At 36.6% G+C, this 22804-nt stretch overlaps 1 non-coding gene and 1 pseudogene across 1 annotated transcript; one reads left to right on the top strand and one right to left on the bottom strand.

Moving 5' to 3' along the window:
- Positions 1-719: 719 nt before the first annotated feature.
- Positions 720-15936, top strand: LOC110584141 (annotated as a pseudogene).
- On the bottom strand, positions 7154-7345 carry LOC123324274. The gene has a single exon (XR_006539736.1). It is a non-coding gene; the product is annotated as a U2 spliceosomal RNA (small nuclear RNA).
- Positions 15937-22804: the final 6868 nt, after the last annotated feature.

Raw genomic sequence — 22804 nt, 5'->3', positions numbered from 1 at the left:
TGATACTCATTTTCTTTCATATGTGTCCATGGTTATGTGCAAGTCCTGCATTTATTATTAGTAACCTTTTGAATTTAAGCTTATTAGAAAGATCTTCAGTATGCCACCTTGACTTCTGAAAGTACGTCTTTGTTTTCTTCCTCATGGTATAGGCTATAGTAAGAGCCAGAATTCCTTGCCTTGTAGAATCATCATAGAAGCTGTTGCTTTTTCTATTATTTTGAAATTTGCCTTGTAAATTTATAAGCTCAAGGTACAGACTGGACCAAACTCGTACTTTTAATTCTTTCAATTTTTTATTTATAGATTTAACAACAAAAAACCAACCTGCTGTTTACTTATTCTGTGCTAGGCATCTCTCCTGCCAAAAGTGATACAACAATGAACAAAGCAAACATATAGTGTTAGGGGAAGGTTCTAGATGCCATATAACCCAGATATTTTCTATTATTTTTTTTTTTGCAATTTAATTAACTCATGCTGGATTGCTTGAACATATTTATTGAGCACTTGCATATGCAAGACACTGCAGGGAAACAAAAGGAATGAATAAATTCAATGGATTTTTAGTCTTACATGGGAATAGTTACTAGTTGAGTAAAAATGACATATCAGGAATGTCACTAGGTGCTAGGAATACCCTTGTCAGGAAAACAAGGCATGGTCCTGGCTTTATCTAGTTGTGGCAGGGAGAGGAAGACATTATCCATTATTCAGACATGGAATATAACAAGAAGATCCAGTATGGTAGGTGGCATGTGTTGTTCAGGGAAGACCTTGCAGAGGAAGTAAAATCTGAGACAATTAAACCTAAGAAGGAATCGACCATAGGGAAAGGAGAGAACATTAAGGCCCTCATCCAGAGGGAGAATGACATGTTTGAGAAGCTGATAAAGGCCACTGTGGCTGGAGTTGGAGAAGAAAGCACACAAACATTAGTTTTGCTCTTCAGTGCACTGCAATCTGGCTTTTGCCTGTGATTATCTACTGCCGTTGCTCTTGCCAAGGTCAACAATGATCTTCTAGCTGTGAAATCTAATGGGTGATTTTCATTCTTCGTACTACTTGGACTCTTTCCATCATTTACCACTCCCTCCAATGTGAAACTTCTGCCTTGATTTTAGGATGCCACAACTGATGATGCTTTTACTTCTCTATAACTCCTTCTCAGTCTACTCTTGTCTATGACATATGAGCCTCCCCTGATTTTGGCTGCTGTCAGTCTTTTTGGTGCTCTGCCTGTCCCCATTTAGTCATGATGTGTGGTGTCTGTCTAACAGGAAAGCGCTGTGCTCTGCTTCAGTAATTACAGTGGCTAAAATGGGTCTCCAAGATTTTAGATGAAATTGTATATCAAAGTTTCAGTTAGGTATAATTTTTTCCTCTATTTTATATTTTTAACCTAAGTAGACCTTGATAATCAAAGCTTTATTCTTATTTTTTGCTTACAATGTAGCTAGGCACTGTATTAGATACTGTGGACAAGATTCTAAAGTTTTCTGTTATAACTGTGCTTCTAGACTCAGCCCACAAGCCATCTTTTCCTGGAAATTTTTCCTGAACCTTGATACTTTGCTAGGTACTCTCGTTATGAGGCATTATCTTACCATGTGCTTTCCTCTTGCATGTTTTATACCACACTGGAAGCATCAGTTTACTTTTGTCTTCCTTTCCAAGTTGTGAACCCCTTCCTTTATATATCTACAATGCCCAATCCAGGACCTGCCACAGAGCTGGTACATAACACACACACACACACACACACACACACACACACCTACCCTCATTATTCACAAATTTGTATTTCCAAATTTGCCTGACCACTACAATTTATTTGTAATAACAAAATCAATAATCCTGGTGCTTTTGCAGTCATTCATGAACTTGTGCAGAGTAGTGAAAACTTTGAGCCACCTGATATGCATGTTCCCAGCTGAGGGTGAACAAGGACATACTCTGCCTTCTTGTTTCCACTCTCACACTAAACAAGTGTCCTTACAGTCTATGTAGCGTTTTTTTTTTTTTTTTTTTTTTTTGCATGCTTGTGATTCTTGTTGGGACTTTATTGCTTAAGATGTCCCTCAGATGTAGTTCTGAAGTACTGTCTAGTGTTCCTAAGGGCAAAGAGGCTGTGATGTGCCTTATGGAGAAAGTAGTGTGACAGATAATTTTCATTCCGGCATGAAATTTTAGTATTGTTGGGTGTGAGTTCAATGTTAATGAATTAAAAATATATATTACATAAGGTATTTTCAAGCATAAACATACAAAACAAGGTTATGTATTGATCAAAATGTTAACAACAGTGTTGTGACCAAAGGCTTATAGGAATTAACCCTGAATTTCCCCCTAGGAGTTCAGTATTCACTGATTCAGTAATTGCAGTGACTTAGTAGAACGTATATAGCTAGAGCAAATAATGAGACTCAACTGTGTGGGTATCTTGTGAAAAGGCAATGAGAGAAATAATATAGAAAAATTGTTCAAAAGAGGGAGAGATAATATCTTCTTAAAGATATCAAAATATGCTTGGGCGCCTGGGTGGCTCAGTTGGTTAAGCAACTGCCTTCAGCTCAGGTCATGATCCTGGAGTCCTGGGATCGAGTCCCGCATTGGGCTCCCTGCTCAGCGGGGAGTCTGCCTCTCCCTCTGACCCTCCCCCGTCTCATGCTTTATCTCTTTCTCTCTCAAATAAATAAATAAAATCTTTAAAAAAAGATATCAAAATATGCTTAATATGGGAGTTGCTCTTCATGATAATCCTTAAATAAAGTGTAGAATTTGAACAGGTAGAGCTGGATCTAAGAGAATTCTAATAGAAGGCAAGAAAACTAAGTCAGAAGTTTGGGAATGTTCAGAAATATCTAGGTAATTTAGCTCAAGCATAGAGTACAGATTAGGAGGTTAGTACTACATTGTGTTGCATCTTATGTAGGAAGGTAAAATGTCTGTGGCTTATTTAGCAGTCATTACTAATTTCATATTCAGTCTTTGGACTTAAAATAGTGCCTTACATCCTCTCCTAACTTTCCAGTAAATTATCTGTTAAGATAAAAATAAAAACCAAAATTCACAATAACACACAATGTAGGTCTAATGATCAACACTGCCAGACATTGGAAGGAATTTCCAGCAAGTAAAAGACAATTGGAGCAGACTGCCTCCTGGAAACAAAAGCAGAGTTGATGGTCCTGATTCAGACATGTAGGGTCTTTAACTGGGAAGTCATCTCTTCTATGTAAATGTTGCTTTTGAACCAGCCAGAACACTGTTACTTCTTCCTCTAGAAACACTAATATGCTATAGTCTCAGAACACAAGTGGGGAAAAAGAAAAGGAGGTGTGGGAATGGCACATCACAATATATCCCAGGTTGGGTGTTTTTCTGTCTTTGATGCTGAAAATTGATTTAGCAGTCAGGCACATAAGCAGTTGGGCTTTTTATTTTTATTTTTTTGTTTTTTTTAAAGATTTTATTTATTTATTTGAGAGAGAGAGAATGAGAGAGAGTGAGCACGTGAGAGGGGGGAAGGTCAGAGGGAGAAGCAGACTCCCCGCCGAGCAGGGAGCCCGATGCGGGACTCGATCCCGGGACTCCAGGATCATGACCTGAGCCGAAGGCAGTCGCTTAACCGACTGAGCCACCCAGGCGCCCGCAGTTGGGTTTTTATAACAGGCAGGGGTGGGCAGCAGGCAGGGGCAGTTGAAAATCCTAAAGGGGATATTCACATGGAGAGGCAGCAATGGGGGGGAACTGTGGACTCAGAGGTGAACACAGAGGGATGGGGAATTGATGTCTGAAACTCACTCACCTCCCTCCATCTGAGTTCCTGTCCCTTGATGAATCCAACCAAAAGTTAGACGGCAAAGAAAAACTTTGATTTAGTCTACATAAATCAGTTTCCCAGGGCACAGAGGAGGATAGAGACTGGTGGAGAATGGATCTAAAATCACTAATGGGGAGAACATGCATATACATATTATATGGACACTATGATATATCTAAGCCATCAAGTTCTTTAAAATACATTGCACAGTATAATGTGCCTATAATGCAGCTTAAACTTTGATAGGCCAGTAGTCCAGATTTTTATTAATGGCTATTACTAATTGCTGAAATCAGTTATTAAGATTGATTAATATAATTCCCTTTAGATTTAAGAGAAAGGTTAAATATCTGTCTTCAGTACTTTAATGGTAAGCATGCTTAAAGGTAGAACACTTGGCTATTTGAATATATTAGTTCTGTATTCCTTTGGTCCTGGATAAGAGAATGGCACATTCTGGAAACTGTCCTGAATGAGGAAATTACCAAGTGAAAATGTTCTAATGTTAAATCAGGAGACTTCCTAATATAGCTTCCCCTGATATATAAAAAGCTTGGAAGTCATCACAACATAGAGATAATGTTAGCAAAGAAGTGGAAACTCAGATAATCAAAAGAAAGCCCAAAAAACCAAAGCTATAATAACAGAAATGAGGAATGCCTTTGATGGGCTTTTGAGTAAATAAAACTCACCTGAGGAAAAAAATAGCGAGCTGAATACATGTCAGTGGAAACATTCTAAACTGAAATGCAAAGAGAAAATAATAATAATAATAATAAAACCGGAACATTCAAGCACTGTGGGACAACTGCAAAAGATATAATACATCTAATTAGATTATCAGAGGGAGAAAAAAGAAGAGAGCTGAAGAAATATTTAATGATGGCTGAGAATTGCCCCAAATTAGAGATATCAAATCACAAATCTGGTTAGCTCAGAGAACACCCAGAAAGATAAATATAAAAACAAATCTATCCCCAGAGTTGTCATATTCAAGTTGCAGGAAACAAAGAGAAAATCTTAAAAGAAGCCCAGAGACTGAGGGTATTCATGGCCAAAAGACATGCTCTGAAACAAACTTAAGTAGTTCTTTAGGAAGAAGAAAAATGACAGGTCAGAAACTTGAATCTACATAAAGAAAGGAAGAGCACTGAAGAAGGAGTAAGAGAGGGTAAAACATCTTTTACTTTTTGTATTGTCAATTGATTTAAAAGATTATAGTCCTTAAAGTAATAACAACACTGTATCAGGTGATTATAGCATATGGTTAAGTGAAATAAATGGTAGAGTATTAGTCTGCTCAGGCCGCTATAAATAAAATACCACCTATTAGGTGCCTTAAACAACAGACATTTATTTCTCACAGTTCTGGAGGCTGGGGAGTTTAAGACGAAGGTGCTAGCCTATTTGATTCCTGGTGAAGGTCCTCTTCCTGGAATGTAGATGGCTGCTTTCTTTCTGTGTTCTCACATGGCTGAGAGAGAGAGAGCGCGAGAGAGAGAGCGCCGTTTTTTCTTTCTTTTCTTCCTCTTCCCATCATAAAATCATGCTTCATCCTAGTGACTCCTAAATTTAATTACCACCCAAAGGCCCTATCTCCAAATACCATCACATTGGATGTGAGGGATTTAACATATGAATTTGTGCAGGAAGTGTGTGTGTGGGGGGCACAATTCAGTTCATAGAAGATAGCAGTGTCATAAGGGATACAAGGGAAATGTATTAGATATTAGAAATACTCTGTTATAATAAGGTACTTGAAATAGTATAGTGCTATTTGAAGGTGAAACTGACTTAATTAAAAATGTACATTACAATTAGAAATCCATGACCACTTTTAAAAAGAGAGGTATAATTGATAGGCTAGGAGAGGTGATAAAATACTATTATGTAGAATGCTCAATATTAAAATGAGAGAAGACAAAAAAAGAAGGTAAACAAAAGGAACAAAACACAAATGCAAGGAATAGAATAGTTACAAACATCTTAGATATTAGTCCAATTATATCAGTGATCACTTTAAATCTGAATGGTCTAACTACACTAATAAAAAGACAGATTATCAGAATAGATACAAAAATATGATCAACTATATGATGTCTACCTGAATGCATTTAAATATAAAACTCAGGTGAAAAATAAAAGGAAGCAGAAAGTTGTAGAATGCCAACACTTAATGCTATGTGTATGGCAGAAGTATAAGAAACAGGAGCACCTGGGTGGCTCTGTCGGATAAGCATCGGACTCTTGATTTCGACTCAGGTCATGATCTCAGTGTGGTGAGATTGAGTCCTGCATAGGGCTCTGCACTCTTCAGGGAGCCTGCTTGAGACTCTCTCTCGTCTCCCCCTCTGCCCCTCCACCCCCCAACTCTCACTCTCTCTCTCTAAAATAAATCTTTTTTAAAAAAAGGAATGGAGTCAGATTTACATGCTGTTCCTTTTATAATTGGAAAATCTAGAGAATCCATCATTCACCAAAATTCTGTGGTTCTTTTTTCATTCACCAAAATTCTGATGCTGAGAGGAAATAGAATAATTGCCAGTTTTAGCATTAAGTAAGTCTTAGGGATGGTAATTTCATTACTGCACATAAAAAGCAAACATCAAAATGCATTAGATTAATTCTTCAAAGTTATCCACAATTCATGTTCAGTGGTATTTTAGATCACATTTATCTTGAAGAATAAAAGAAGGCTAATATGACAAGCAGAGAGAAAAAAATCCTAAATAGGTCGACTACATAATTTCCTCCTCTCTTTGCTCTTTTAAACCTGGCTACATTAGTTGTGAGGCCCTCCCCTTTGGAATTAGTGACTTCATTTGGATATCAAAAGTAAAGTCACTCTATATGATAAGGAATCACAAAGACGTTTATTCTGACTCTCCGAGAAGTATAGTTGGGGAACATTCTAACAGCTTACATGATGTTCTTTTTATGACACTCCTCTCATTATCATTTCGGAGTGCCACCCACAGATTACTCTTCTCTTGTCTTGTCAAGAAATGATGTTGAAAATATGAAAGGTTGCTAAGTGCTTTTGTGGAAATAACAAGACAAAATACACTATTTAAAAAATTTCCCATGCCAAAAAACAAAAGAGCACATCATGTCATGTCTCTCCATTTATAATCTTATAATGCACATCTTGCTAAAATGTATTTTATTGAAAGGACTCCTTCTTTTAGAGGAAGTAGCACACATATTTTCCACCTTGACTTTAATACACACATAATTTCCTTCAAATGACATTTTAAGGATTTAGAATATTTTTTTTTTTATATGCCAGACTGAATTTTGGAAAATGTTTAATCAGGCTGTAAGCACATTGGGTTTATAAGCACAGCTTGAGTTTAGAAGGTTAACTACTTTGTAGCTGTTTATAAATTTCTCATGGAGATGAGAGCCTTATATATTCCATAAGAACATTAAAGAACATTTCAGGTATATAACATACTTTGTGATTTTTCTGTACATGTATTGTTACACTTGATCTTAGCCAAAAGGCCGAGAAGCGATCTGTACATGTATTGTTAATACAAAAAGATTCAGAAGACATTCCTGAATCCTTGTGCTCTGTAAGTCAATGACTATGATTGCACCACGAAATTCAGCCTGTCTTACTGCAGGCCTCCTTATCCCCAGAGTAGAGATAATGTATTGAATAGTTTCCTTGCCCATCTGACAGAACTATTTGGTGATGAAATAAACATATACATACATTATATATTATAGATGTAATAAATATATTCATTCTCTCCATATATATTTATATCCTTTATATGATATCTTTCATATATATAAATGTCTTCTGTTATTGAAGTAATTCTTATTGCCATATAGTACCTTAATTCTAGCCTCTTTTAGTGTGTTGTTGCCCAAGTAGTACTAGGTAAATACAGCTTGGCTTACAGAAAGTCCAACAATAACCAGAGAAATTTCTCTTTTCTTTCCTCTTCTAGGGAAAATGTAAATAAACACACAAGTTAGAATTCTGCATAGTGCTGTTTATTTAAATGTCTACCATAGGCAGCTTCGTTTCATTTCATTTCCGGGGTAAGTGACCTACATCTACACTGTAAACTTTTCTAGGGCCTCAAGGGACAAAACTGTTATATGAAAATGGTGTGTTATTCAATTGATGGTTTTATGAGAGAGCAGCATCTGTAAATTTACAAACACTGACCAAGATTGAAAGCAAGTGAGAAGGGAGCTGCAAGTCTATAGCTAATCGTGGTTTGCACCAGTAGGGAATTGACAGTCTCAGCTGACGTGGTGCTGAAACTAAAGGTTGCTGAGTCTATTACTAGAATTCAATGTGGCTGTATTGTCTTCTGCTTGAGGAATGAACATTTTATTTTTAAGAAGAGTTACTATCTCACATAACTCTTTAGCCATGCTATTTGTTTAATCAATACTTTATGAAACTGTACCACTGTCTTTACTTACTAAGATTCCACGAGGGATCAAAAGGAGAGTGCCCTTCATCATTCCAGACAAGCCAAACCAAAGTCTTGGATATTTAATATTTTATTTGGCTTTGAAAAGTAACCACCAATACAAGATACATCTGGGACATCTTGTAGTACCAGAAAGTAAAGAAGTACTCAAAAAAAAAAAAAAAAAAAAAAACCAAAAGGATGTAACATGCCATAGAGACACAAGAGCCAACCTGAAAGAGCTCTCAGTTGGCAAAGCTGGAACAAATTAAATGACAAAATAGATAATGTAGTCTTGGATCATAACGCAAAGTATAAAATAAATATATGTGTCTACACTGATATTAAAATGATTAAGAGTAAATAAATGAGGGAGAAGTTATAGAAGAATTCCAAATAATAATATGTAGCTATTTCACTTTACAGAAGGTACAGCTTCAACCCCCACATTCCATCCCCCACTGACCATGGGCTGGCCTCAGTGACTCAATTCTATAGACTAGAGTAGGGAACAGAAAACAAAAAAACAAACAAACAAACAAAAAACAATGCCAGATTGGGAAAACCCAGCGTAAACTACCTTAAACCAGTGATGAAAATTTACATCTGCAGTGATGTCATGTGGACATAATAGATTCCTGATAGGATGTGACAATAAAAGCATTTCATCTCTGTGATTCCTCCCAAATCTATAAACCAGTCTAATCATGAGAAGGACATTAGGCAAACCCAGACTGGGGGGGGTTTCTGTGGAATAGCTGGCCAGTATATCTCAAGATTCTCCAGGTCACGAAGAAGAAGAAAAGGCTAGGAACTGCCACAGACAAGAGAGAATGTGGGAGACATGACAATTAAATGTTTTGTGATACCCTCGATTTGGTACTGGAATAGGAAAATAACATTGATGCAAAAACTATTTGGAGTTTAGTTAATAATAATCTGCAACGGATTGAATGATCACCCACTCAAAATATATGTCCATGTCCTAATCCCTGGAATTTGTGAACGTTACCTTACTTGGAAAAAGTATCTTTGCAGATATAATTAAGGATCTCCAGATAAGATCATTCTAGATTATCTGGGTGGCTTAAATCCAATGACAAGTTTCTTACCAGATAAGCACAGAGATGAGAAGGTGGGAATGTGATCATGGAGGTGGAGATTGGAGCCACAAATAAAGAAATTCCACCAACCACCAGAAAGCTGGTAGAGGCAAAGAATAGAATCTCCCTCAAGGTATTCAGAAGGAGTGCGGCCCTGGAAACACCTTGTTTTTATTCTCTGGCCTGCAGAACTGTGGGAAAATAAGTGTCAGTTGTTTTAAGCTACAGGTTTGTGATAATTTGTTATAGCAGCCTTAGGAAACTAATATATGTACCAATGTCAGTTTCTTGTTTTGAAAAATGTACTGTGGTAATGTAAAATGTTAATAAGGGAAACTAGATGAGGGGTATATAGGAACTCTCTGTACTATCTTTGCAACTTCTCTGTAAATCTAAAATTACTCCAAAATAAAAAGTTTATTAAAAAGAGCCCTCATAGTTCAACTCAAAGAAAGGTATAAATTTTACTTCTACTTTGTTAGGAGTTAGACTTGATATTTCTTTGAATAATGTGACTACTGTGCCGTTAAATATCTTACAAATAAAACCAAACATTTCTAGAAAAGAAATCTTTCAAATGGGAAACATTGGTTTGGCAAATGCCAGATTATATTTGCATATTTGGATTTCATTGTGTTTCAGAGCTAGAGTAATTTTTCTTTGGTTTGCAGTTGATTAAGGTGAGTAGTCTTAACCAGTGCTATAAATGATGTTTAAACAATTATCACTTGACCTTCAGTAGAGTATAAATTTACTTAATCCTGTTTCCTTATTCATTGATAACCAGTCAGGATTTAACCAGTGATCCAAATCAAGTAGCTTTTCATGTGTCTTCCTTATTTTAACTAAAAAAGCATGACTCAAATTTTGCAAGGAAAGCAAAACCCATTGTACAAATTTCTTTATTTTAATTAAAAAAAAATGTCAAAATTGTCATCATGATCACCTTACACTGCTCAGACCAAAGAAGAACCATTCTGGCATCACCAACCAGCGTGAGGAATGTCCTCTAAAGTTAAGATTTGTCTTTAAGTATATGAATGACTCAGGGCAGAATTTGAGAATTATTGTAGTATTTCATAAGGAAGTGATGACCTAAGTTACGGCTAACAGTCCCTCAACAAAGTCAACCATTCAGTTTCTCTGGGAGTGAAACTTAAGAGAACTGCAGAGCTAAAACAGTCAGTTAAATACCTAGAAACAAGTGCTTAATACTCAGGAAAAAAAGAGAATCCATATATTTTTTTAAAGATTTTATTTATTTATTTATTTATTTATTTATTTATTTGAGAGAGAGAGAGAGAGAGAGAGAAACAGCATGAGAGGGGAGAGGGTCAGAGGGAGAAGCAGGCTCCCCGCTGTGCCAGGAGCCCAATGTGGGACTCGATCCCAGGACTCCGGGATCATGACCTGAGCCAAAGGCAGTCGCTTAACCAACTGAGCCACCCACGCGCCCGAGAATCCATATTTTGACAGGATATTTGTAACTATAAGGCACCACAGATAGCCTTGCAGCTATTTAGGAGTTATCATTGGTACTTCACTGATTACTTGTGAAACCTCTGTGGGCTCCTCATGCTCTCAGCTCCACTTACTGCTTCAATCACAATGAATTATGAAATGCAATAGAGAATGCAACATAACATTTTTTTTTAATGAAAGGATTTGGGTTACTTAAGTAATTCATATCTAGTAAAAATGACTAGATATAGTTATAATAAAATTTTTGTTAAAATTTTTGTATAATACAAAATTAAAACATTTAATACTATAAGTTTTTAGAATAATAGATAGGCTTTTTAATGTAGTAATTATAAAGCAACGATTTTATGGGAGAAAGCCTATTAATAACAGCATGATTCATACTTGAACTATTTTTTTAGTTTTTAGTTCAGAAAACTCAAACCAAGTCCTTTTAAGGATGAGTCTCCTTGATTTGTTATTTGTGAGAATACTAAGTTTTAAATCTATAGACTGTCTGGTTTTTATATAGATGTATTTGGCCAAAGTACCCTTATTTCCAAATAAAAGCCCCTATTTATGCTTTAAGGCAACAAAAAACTCTCAGATTGAGAAAAACAAAAACAAACAAAAAACACTAAAATGTGATTGAGGCTGATAGGGAAAAAAAAAAAGTAAGCCAAGTCTGTTATTTTAATAGTCAACCTTTGATATATATATAGTAAACCCATGGCCAAAAAAAAAGTTCTCCCATGAAATATTATGAAACTAAATAAACCTACTGGTGATATGTCTCTCCTAACATTCACACTCATAGGGTTCACTTAATCAGTGACATTTATTGAGTTTACCCACTACTCTCTGAGTTCTTCTAGTGGGACCTACCTGAGAGTGGCCTAAAAGAGAGAGTATATCAGTTTCACCTTCAAGGTGTCTAAATTATTTTCTTTTTTCTCTTCTCTTCTGTTTTCTTCTGTTCTGTTCTGTTCTGTTCTCTTCTCTCCTTTTCTCTTCTTTTCTTTTTTTCCTGTTCTCTTCTCTTCTTTTCTTCCTCTCTTCCTCCCTCCCTCCCTCCCTCCCTTCCTTCCTTTCTTCATTTTTATTATTTACATTTTTGTTATAGGTGCTATTATTTATGCAATGCTCATTATAATATCCTCATAATCTTTCCAGAAATTGAGACCAGGCATTCTCAACTTTAGTGCTAATGATGTTCTGGGCCATATAATTTTTTTGTTATGGGGGAATGTCTTATGCATTGTAGGATGAGGTCGTGTGATGGTTAATTTTGTGTGTCAACTCAGCTGGGCCATGACACCCACATATTTGTTCAAATTTTATGTTAGATATTCCTATGAATGTGTTTTTCTGTATGAGAATAACATTTGAATTGGTGGACTTTGAATAAAACACATTGCCCTTCATAATGTGGTTGGGTCTCCTCCAATCAGGTGGAGGCCTCAACAGAATAAAGACTGACCTCTCACAAACAAGAAAGAATTTGGACTTGAACTTTTCCCTGAGTCTCCAACCTGCCAGCCTACCCTATCATATTTTGGATTTACCAAGCCTCCAAAATTGTGTGAACCAATAAATCTCACTTTCTCTCTCACTCTCTCACTCTCTCTCCATATATATATCCTACTGGTTCTATTTCTGTAGAGAACCCTGAAAAATCCAGAATTTGGTACTGAGAAATGGAGTGCTGCTATAACAAATACCCCAAATTGTAGAAGTTGTTTTGGAACTAGGTGATAGGCAGAAGCTGGAAGACTTTTGGGGTGCATGTTAGCAAGAGTCTAGATTGCATTTAAGAAGTTGTTGGTAGAAATATAGACATTAAGGATGTTTCTGGTGAGATCTCAGATGGAAATGAGGAACATGTTATTAGACATTGGAAGAAAGTGGAAAAGAATTTGGCTGAATCGTGTTCCAGTGTTATGTGGAAGGGAGAATTTGTGAATGAACATTTAGCCGAGGAGATTTTTAAGTAAAAGATTTGAAAATGTGATCAGATAATTATTGAACCTTATGATCTAATGGAATTTTCCCTGATAGGTTTTGAACTTGATTCAGACCCCTGGTCCCTTTTCTTTTCTTATTTCTGCCTTTTGGAGTGAGAATATCTGTCTTATGCTTGTCCACCATTATATTTTGGAAGTATATTACTTGTTTGTTTTCACAGGATCATAAGTGGAGAGAAATTTCTGCCTCAGGATGAATCATATCTCGAGTTACACCCCCACTTCATTTAGATGATATTAGATGACATTTGGAACTTAGAGTTAATGCTAGAATGGGTTAAGAATTTGGGGCTCTTTGTGGGGAGGAGAGCAGAAAAGAATGAGTTCAAACTTAAATGACCATCAACTTAATATAAATTGCTATTTGCAGAAGTAGTTATATACAAACCTAATGGTAACCATATATCAAAAACTACTAATAAACATGCAAAAGATAAAGAGAAAGAAATCCAAATATATCACTAAAGAAAATCAGCAAAATAAGAAAGGGAGTAAGACAAAAAGAATCAGAGAATCTCGAGAAACAACCACAAAACAAGTAATAAAATGGCAATAAATACATATCTATTAATAATTACTGTGAATGTAAATGGGCTAAATGCTCCAATCAAAAAACAGGGTGTCAGAATGGTTAAAAAACCAGACTCATCTATATGCTGCCTCCAGAGACACATTTGAGACCTAAAGACATCTGCAGATTGAATGCAAGGGAATGGAGAAACATATTGTGCAAATGGATGTCATAAGAAAGTCAGAGTAACAATACTTATTTCAGAAAAACCAGACTTTAAAACAAAGACTGTACCAAGAGACAAAGAAGGACACTATGTAATAATAAAGGGGACAACCCAACAAGAAGATATAACAATTGTAAATATTTATGCACCCAACACGGGAGCACCCAAATACATAAAACACTAACAAATGTAAAGGAACTAATCCATAATAATACAATAATAGTAGGGGATGCTAACACCACATTCACATCAATGGACAGATCATCTAAACAGAAAAGAAACAAGAAGAGTGGCTTTGAATGACACACTGGACCAGATGGACTAAACAGATATATTCAGAACATGCCATCCTAAAATAACAGAATATACATTCTTTTCAAGTGCACATGGAACATTCTCCAGGATAGATCATATATTATGCCACAAAACAGGCCTCAACAAATACAAGAATATCAAAGTCATACAATGCACCTTTTCTGACCACAGCACTCTGAACTAGAAGTCAACCACCAAAACAACAACAACAACAACAAACAAAAAACAAAAACCCCAAAAATCAAAACTCTGGAAAGACCACAAATACATGGAGATTAAATAAATGCTACTAAGTGATGAATGGTCAGCCAGGAAATATAAGAAAAAAAAATACATGGAAGCAAATGAAAATGAAAACACAATGGTCCAAAACCTTTGGGATGGAACAAAAGTGGTCCTAAGTGGGAAGTATATAACAATACAGGCCTACTTCAAGAAGCAGGAAGAATCTCAAATAAACAACCTAATCTTACACCTAAAGGAGCTAGAAAAAGAATGACAGACAAAGCCTAAAGCCAGCAGAAAGAAGGAAATAACACAGATGACAGCAGAAATAAATGATATTGAAACTAAAAAAAATTTAAAAAAATAGAACAGATCAATGAAACCAGTAGTTGATATTTTGAAAAAAATTAATAAAATTGATAAACCTCCACCCAGACTTATCAAAAAGAAAAGATAAAGGACCCAAATATATAAAATCACAAATTAGGAGAAATACAAACAATTATGAGAATATTATGGAAAGCTATATGCCAACAAATTGGACAACCTAGAAAAAATGGATAAATTCCTAGAAACATAAAAAGTACCAAAACTGAAACAGGAAGAAATAGAAAAGTTGGACGGACCAATAACCAGCAAAGAATTGAATCAGTAATAAAACATCTCCCAACAAACAAAAGTCCAGGGCCAGATGGCTTCACAGACAAATTTTACCAAATATTTAGAAAAGAGTTAATACCTTTTCTTCTCAAACTATTCCAAAAAATAGAAGAGGAAGGAAAACTTCCAATTTCATTCCAGGAGATCAGCATTACCCTGATACCAGCACCAGATAAAGAAACCATAAAAAAAGAGAACTATAGACCAATGTCTCTGATGAACATAGATGTAAAAATCCTCAACAAAATACTAGCAAACCAAACCCAACAAACCATTAAAAAAATCATTCACTGCAACCAAGAGGGATTTATAATTGGGTTTCAGGACGGTTCAATATTCACAAATCAATCAATGTGATAATCACATTAATAAAAGAAAGGATAATCCTTCTTCAGCAAGCGTGGGCTACATTCTCACTTGCTCCCTTTCTGTTGCCATCTTGGTTCCATGTTCCCTGCACACAGTGCCAGCTGAACCCACAGAAATCAACTCTGCTAAAAAGCAGGAGTTACCATAGCCCCACACTGAGACCAGGTCTGGAATAGAATCCAACATTGATGGATCAGAGCTTGAGGAACAAGATTCCACACTGGCAACCACATAAGCCCAGCTGGCCGCAGCAGCTGAAATTGATAAAGAACCAGTCAGTAGAGCAAAACAAAGCCAGAGTGAAAAGAAGGTATGGAAGGCTATGTCCAAAATGGGTCTACGACAGGCTAAAGGGGTTACTAGAGTCACTATCTGGATATCTAAGAATATCCTCTTTGTCATCACAAAACCAGATGTCTACAAGAGCGCAGCTTCAGATACCTACATAGTTTTGGGGGAAACAAAGATTAAGGATTTGTCTCAGCTGGGAAAACTAGCAGCTGCTGAGAAATTTGAGGTTCAATTCGAGGTCCCAAACATTCAAGAAAACACACAGACTCCAACTGTACTGGGGGAGAGTGAAGAGGAAGAGGTTGAGGAAACACATGTAGAAGTTGACATAGAACTGGTCACGTCACAGGCAAATGTGTCAAGAGCAAAGGCATCTGAGTTCTGAAGAACAGCAAGAATGACATTGTAAATGTTATTATAGAATTAACAATGTAACCATCTGAAAACAAGGATAATTTTTTTGATGTTTCAAAAGAATAATTGCAGCTTGGCTTGAAATTTGTATTGTTTCTGCCATTAATAAAGTTATGGCTTCTTGTAGGATAAAAAATGAATTGATCAATGGAAAGATAGATAAGAGGATAAGAACTATATAATCCTTTCAATGATGCAGAAAAAGCATTTGACAAAATACAACATCAATTCATGATAAAAGCCCTCAACACAGTAGGTTTAGAGGGAACATACCTCAACATAATAAAGGCCATATATGAAAAACCCACAGCTAATATCATTAATGGGGAAAAACTGAGAGCTTTTCCTCTATCGTCAGGAATGAAGAAGAATGTCCATTCTCACCACTTTTGTTCTGCATAGTACCAGAATTCTTAGCTATAGCAATAAGACAAAAAGATAAAAGGAAACCAGTTTGGCAAGGAAGATGTAAAACTTTCACTATTTGGAGATGGCATGATACTATATATAGAAAACCAGAAAGACTCCACCAAAAAGGTGCTAGAACTGATATACAAATTCAGTAAAATCACAGGATACAAAATCAATATACAGAAATCTGTTGCATTTCTATACCAATAATGACACAGCAGAAAGAGAAACTGAGAAAACAACCCTATTTATAGTTGTACCAAAAACAGTAAGATACCTAGGAGTAAACCTAATCAAGGAAGTGAAAAGACTCTGAAAACTTATATATAAAACACTGATGAAAGAAATTGAAGATGACACAAAGAAATGGAAAGACATCCCATGCTCATGGATTGGAAGAACAAATCTTGTTAAAATGTCTATACTACCCAAAGCAATCTACACGTTTAATGCAATCTCTATCAAAATACCACTAGCATTTTTCCCAGAACTAGAACAAATATTCCTACAATGTGTATGGAACCACAAAAAACTGTAAATAGCAAAGGAACCTTGGAAAAGAAGAGCAAAGCTGGGGACATCAGAGAAAGTCAATCAGAGAAAGACAGGTACTGGACTTCAAGTTGTATTACAAAGCTGTAGTGATGGGACACCTGGGTGGCTCGGTTAGTTAAGCATCTGCCTTTGGCTCAGGTCATGATCCCAGGGTCCTGGGATTGACCCCTGTGTTGGGTTTCCTGCTTAGTGGGGAGTCTGCTTCTCCCTCTGCTCCTACCCCCACTCATGCTCTATTTCTCTCTCAGTCTCTCTCAAATAATTAAAATCTTTTAATAAAAAAAGCTGTAATGATCAAAACAGTATGATACTGGCAGGAAAATAGACAAATAGATCAGTGGAACAGAATAGAAAACCCAGAAATGAACTTACAACAGTATGGTCAATTAATCTTCAACAAAACAGGAAAGACTGTCTATTGGGAAAAAGACTGTTTCTTTAACAAATGGTGTTGGGAAAACTGGACAGGTACATGCAAAATAATGAAACTGGACTACTTTCTAACACCATACACAAAAATAAATTCAAAATGGATTAAAGACCTAAATGTGGTTCTGAAACCATAAAAATCATAGAAGAGAACAGAGGCAGTAACTTCTTTGACATCAGCCATAACAACTTCTTTCTAGATATGTCTCTTGAGGTAAGGGAAATAAAACTAAAAATAGGACTACATTAAAATAAAAAGCTTCTGCACAGCAAAGGAAATAATCAACAAAACTAAAAGACATTCTATAGAACAGGAGAAGATATTTGCAAATTACATAACCAATAATGGCTTAGTATCCAAAATATATAAAGAACTTACAAAATTCAATACCCCAAAACCAAATAATCCAATTAAAAATGGGCAGAAGACATGAATAGACATTTTTCCAAAGAAGACATACAGATGGCCAACAGACACATTAAAAAATGCTCACCATCACTTATCATCAAGGAAATGCAAATTAAAACTGCAATGAGATATCACTTCACACCTGTCAGAATAGCTAAAATTAACACAAGAAAGAACAGTGTTGGCAAGGATGTGCAGAAAGGGGACCCCTCTTACACTGTTGGTGGGAATGCAAACTGGTAGAGCCACTGTGGAAAACAGTATGGAGGTTTTTCAAAAAGTTAAAAAATAGAACTAACTACAACCCAGCAATCACACTAACTAGGTATTTTCTCAAAGAATACAAAAATACTAATTAAAGGGATACATGTACGCCAATATTTATAGCAGCATTATCTACAATAGCCAAACTATGGAAACAGCCCATGCCCATTGATAGTTGAATGGATAAGGACAATGTGAGATCTTGCCATTTGCAATGACATGAATGGAGCTAGAGAGTATTATGCTAAGTGAAATAAGTCAATCAGAGAAAGACAGGTACTATATGATCTCACTAACATATGGAGTTTAAGAAATGAAACAAATGAGCAATGGGAAAAAGAAGAGAAACCAAGAAGTGGACTCTGAGCTATAGAGAACAAACTGATGGTTCCCAGAGGGGAGGTGGGTGGGTGGGGGATGGGTGAAATAGGTGATGGGGATTAAGGAGTGCACTTGCGATGTAAGGAAGTGTTGAATCACTAAATTGTGCACCTGAAACTAACATTACACTGCATGTTAACTAACTGGAATTTAAATAAACCTTTTAAAAAATAATTTTGGGCTGTTGGGGTGTGGTGAATATATTTTGCTTGTGAGAAGGACATCAATTCTAGGGTAACCGAAGGGCAGAGTGTTTCCCCTCTAAGTCTGTATGTGCAAGTCCTAACCCTCCATATTGTGACTGTATTTGGTGATAGAGACTTTAAAGAGTTGATTACATTACAATAAGGTCATTTGGGTGGGCCTTAATCATTCTGACCCATATCCTGGGTCAGAATCAGGACACCCAGAAAGACATTGGGGGTTTGTACACACAGAGTACACAGGCCAAGTGTGTACACAACAAGAAGGCCACCATCTGTAAGCCAAGGAGTGAGGCCTCAGGAGGAACGAAACTTTGGAGGCACCTTGATCTTGGGCATCCAGCTTCCAGAGCTGTGAGAAAATACTTTTGTGTTCTTTAGGTCACTCAATCTGTGGTATTTGATTTGGGGAGTCTTAGCAAATTAATACAGGTGGCATCTCTGTCACCTGCCCACCGTATTCTAATAGCATCTCTCCCCTCACCCCATCTTTACTCCCCTAGTTGTGACCAAAAAAAAGTCTTCAGATGTTGTCAAATATTTTTTGAAGGACAAAATTGTCCCAGGTTGAGAACCATAGCTCTAACCATAAACAGTAACAAGAAATAATAATATAGATTACTCGTTTTTGCAACCTGTGATTTGGACATTGTCCTCTCCAAATATCTTTCAAACCCACTGCCTGTTCCTTCAAATGGTTAAATGTAGGTACTTCCTAAGGTTCTTTCTGCTGCCTTCTTTTTTCTTTTTCTATATTTTCCCTTAATATTCTCATCCTTTTTTTTAAAGTGCTACTTCTAAATAAATAGCTAGAGCTCAAAGATAATCTCTCTTGTCCTGGCATCTTTGTTGATCCCCAAATGTGAATTTCCACCTGTCAATTTTCCAAACGGTTCTTGAAATTTCCACCTGAATGTTTTACATCTCTTGCAAATTCAACATATCTAAGCTGAATACACATCTTCCCCAAAACTGTCTCTTCTGTATTCCCTATTCAGTTAACAGTTCACTTTAGTTAAATTCAAAAACTATTATTTTTTTTTTGCATACCTCAAGATTTTGTGGTTTGGTACAGAAGAAAATCACTTAAATAGATTTAATGTAATGTGATAAGCACAATGATAAAAAATATGCAGGGCGCCTGGGTGGCTCAGTCATTAAGCGTCTGCCTTCGGCTCAGGTCATGATCCCAGGGTCCTGGGATCGAGCCCTACATCGGGCTCCCTGCTCAGTGGGAAGCCTGCTTCTCCCTCTCCCACTCCCCCCGCTTGTGCTCTCTCTCTCACTATGTCTCTCTCTGTCAGATAAATAAATAAAATCTTAAAAAAAAATATGCAGAGACCTCTATGGGAATTCAGAGAAGAAATCTCGTATTTTGTCTGGGATGTCAGGAAAAGCTTCCTAGAGAAGGTGAGAAATGAGCTATGTCTGAAAGGAGAAGCCCAAATTAGGTAAGGAAGAGAAGATACAAAGATATTTTAGAGGGGTAAAATAGTATATGTAATAACAATGCATGGAGAGGATAACAGAAAATGTCGTTTGTTTTTTGTTAATTGAAGTCAGGTGAACATATCCTGTATGTAAATACTTGTGTATGTCTATATATCCTCTAAGAAATTTCTAAATCTTAACTTATTGGTTCAAAAACTATGGACAATATGGGGTGTGTGGCTGGCTCAGTTGGTAGAGCATGCAGCTGTTAATCTCATGGTTGTGAGTTCAAGTCCCACGTTGGGTGTGAAGCCTACTTAAAATTAAAAAATACATATTTTTTAAAAAAAGGAAAACAAAACTGCAGACAGTTCATAGGCCAAATTTTCTTCCACAATAATTTTCCTTTCCCATCTTGAGCAAGAATACCAATTTCCCATACCCTCACTAACACAGAATATTATTAACTTCTTCCATTGTTTTTTTTTTTTTTAAGATTTTATTTATTTGAGAGAGAGAGAATGAGAGACAGAGAGCATGAGAGGGAGGAGGGTCAGAGGGAGAAGCAGACTCCCTGCTGAGCAGGGAGCCCGATGCGGGACTCGATCCCGGGACTCCAGGATCATGACCTGAGCCGAAGGCAGTCGCTTAACCAACTGAGCCACCCAGGCACCCTCTTCCATTGGTTTTAAAATTATTTTTTAATCTTAAAAGATGCTGGTATTATTTTTAATGAAATTGTCCTGATCAAGATCTCAAAAAACTCCCATGTTGATAAATCCAGAGATAAATTCTCTCAGCCAGTCACAAGTTGTGGCTATACCCTGAAGATCATCATCTATACCATGTTCTATATTGTAGGCACAATGGAGAGACCCCTATGGACTTCTAAATACCTGCTGGCTATATGCTTCTGTGAATACCTAACCCACTGATTGCATCTGCTTGCAATTTTGGCCGATCCTCAGAATTAGCAAGGATTCTGAATGGTATACTTCCTGCCTGCACCAGGGGCAATAGTATTTCCAGTCCCACTTGCTGGGAGTGGTAGGTAGGGTTTCTTTTTTCTTTTTTTTTTTTTAAAGATTTATTTATTCATTTGAGACACAGAGAGAGAGAGAGCATGAGCAGGGAGAGAGGCAGAGGGAGAGGGAGAAACAGACTCCTTGCTGAGCCAGGAGCCCGATGTGGGGCTCGATCCCAGGACCCTGGGATCATGACCTGAGCTGAAGGCAGACGCTTAACTGTCTGAGCCACCCAGGTGCCCCGGTAGGTAGGGTTTCAAGAGGTTCAGTACAGTGTTCCCAAAATGCTGAGCTTTCTCATTAGGGCAGGAGAAAGATTTTTTTCTAACTTCTTTTGTTTTCAATGTTTGCACTATATCTAGCAGATATTGATTGATTGATTCTACATGGCTTGCATTTTTTTTTTTTCTTGTTTACCAGCCCAGACACCCATTGTACTCAGTTTTTATATCTGCCTGGTCATTTCATTCAGATCCTAGGGGCAGAGTTGAATGCTTTTCTTTGTATTTCCATATAACAAATAAATCATCATGTACTTTTTAATTCTGGCCTTCTGTAGTATTTAAATACTCAAACATGTCTCTTATGCCCCTTGGTTCTGGCTCCAGCTTTTTCACATCTTCTCAGATTCCAGGAAGATACCATATCTAACTTTAACCCATCTATCTTAAGCCTTGCACTGACTCTTCTCTCAATGACTATTTCAAATATATTCTTGAAAATGAACAGTGTTTTCCTTTAGTGCCTAGTACTTTGGTAAGCCATTATATTAATTCTCTAATTCTGATAGAAAGTCTGCTGGGTAGGCATTATTTCCCTATTTTGTCAGTGAGGTAATTGAGACTCAAGATGCTTGAACAACATATCCAAATTATAGTAAATATATACCAAATCTGATTTTTAGGTCAGTCAAACCAGTGTTTCCTCTTCTTGGTGGTCCAAGCATTCTCGAAGTGATAGATCTTCAAGTCACTTAAAGCTTGAAAAATAAAAGTTTGAAAATACATTAAGATATCTCAGAATTTGGGCTATCAGCTGAATGTAAAATATTTCATTATTGTGTGTAGATAAATTCTTCTTTGGTGGAGTATTATGCTTTTGACAGTTGACTTGTCTGCAAGAGGCAATTCAGCAAAATATTAAGATCTCTGTGACATTGCCCAGGCATCTATTGCTCTGTTGTACCTCACGTTCATACAAAAAAGGAAAAATAAATTTGTCCAACTATTTTAGCTTGAAGATAGTCATGCCAGAAACTGTAATTTCTACTTCAGAAAAAACTTCAGACTACCATACCAGAAAAAGTAACCTGATAAACTAAGTGGAGTTGGAAAGAGAAAACAGTGAGCATAATAGCTAATGCCACAAATTTCAATATAGCTTTCTTTGTTCCCTAAAGACTATGGCAAGGGGACAGTCCCAGAGTCACTATTTGTACATGATAGGGGCTTGCCCAGAAATCTTTGTTCTTGCTCTGCTCTGCCCTTTCTACTTCTAAATAGGTCTTACATCATCAGTTGGGAATAATATTCAGTAGTAATACTTGGACATAAGGAAATTTTATAAGTATCAAGTGCTACTAGTTTTTTCAACCAAGCTCAGCTCCAAGAAGACTCAGTCTTCACATTAGGGGAGAAAGCAGGGTCCCCCCGCAGCTTGCCAGAATTCTAGAAGGCCCATTTTCCTGCAACTTAAGGGAAATTTGATTAATTGTTTTTGTTTTTAATAACTTGGGTATTGCCTTAGAAAATTGAAGGCAGAGATCCCATTATTTCCTGTTTCTTCCTTCTGCAGAATAAAGGGTACCTCAAGATTAAATTTGCTGGGATGTG

This window comes from Neomonachus schauinslandi, chromosome 2, assembly GCF_002201575.2.
Source record: "Neomonachus schauinslandi chromosome 2, ASM220157v2, whole genome shotgun sequence".
NCBI classification, from domain to species: Eukaryota; Metazoa; Chordata; class Mammalia; order Carnivora; family Phocidae; genus Neomonachus; species Neomonachus schauinslandi.
The sequence above is the reverse complement of the archived record's forward strand: the minus strand, read 5'-3'. Positions and strand labels throughout refer to the sequence as shown.